Below are 343 nucleotides of genomic sequence, written 5' to 3'. Positions count from 1 at the left end.
ATTCACAATCAAAAATACATTCCAACAACAACCAATTCCTTAATAATATAACGTTTTCCATCGAACATTGGAAATGGGAGGCATGATGATCCGAACAGCGAGTGAGTAAGTTCTTTCGCAGATTTTGTATCGAAGGGCATCCCAGATCTCCCAGATCCGCGATGTGTTCGGTTCGTCCAATGAAAGCTCCCAACTAAACTTTCTTCTCCAATCCTTTTACATAGATCTTAGATGCATTTTGCAGAATAACTTGAAGAATGTTTTTAGCTTGATTGTAAGCAATGTCCCTAGCGCTCCAGGATATACCATGAAAATTGCGCTCCAACCATAAATTTATACTTTT

Source organism: Cephus cinctus, unplaced genomic scaffold (genome assembly GCF_000341935.2).
Source record: "Cephus cinctus unplaced genomic scaffold, Ccin1 Ccin1_scaffold1632, whole genome shotgun sequence".
Lineage (NCBI taxonomy): Eukaryota > Metazoa > Arthropoda > Insecta > Hymenoptera > Cephidae > Cephus > Cephus cinctus.
Note: the sequence above shows the minus strand (reverse complement) of the source record.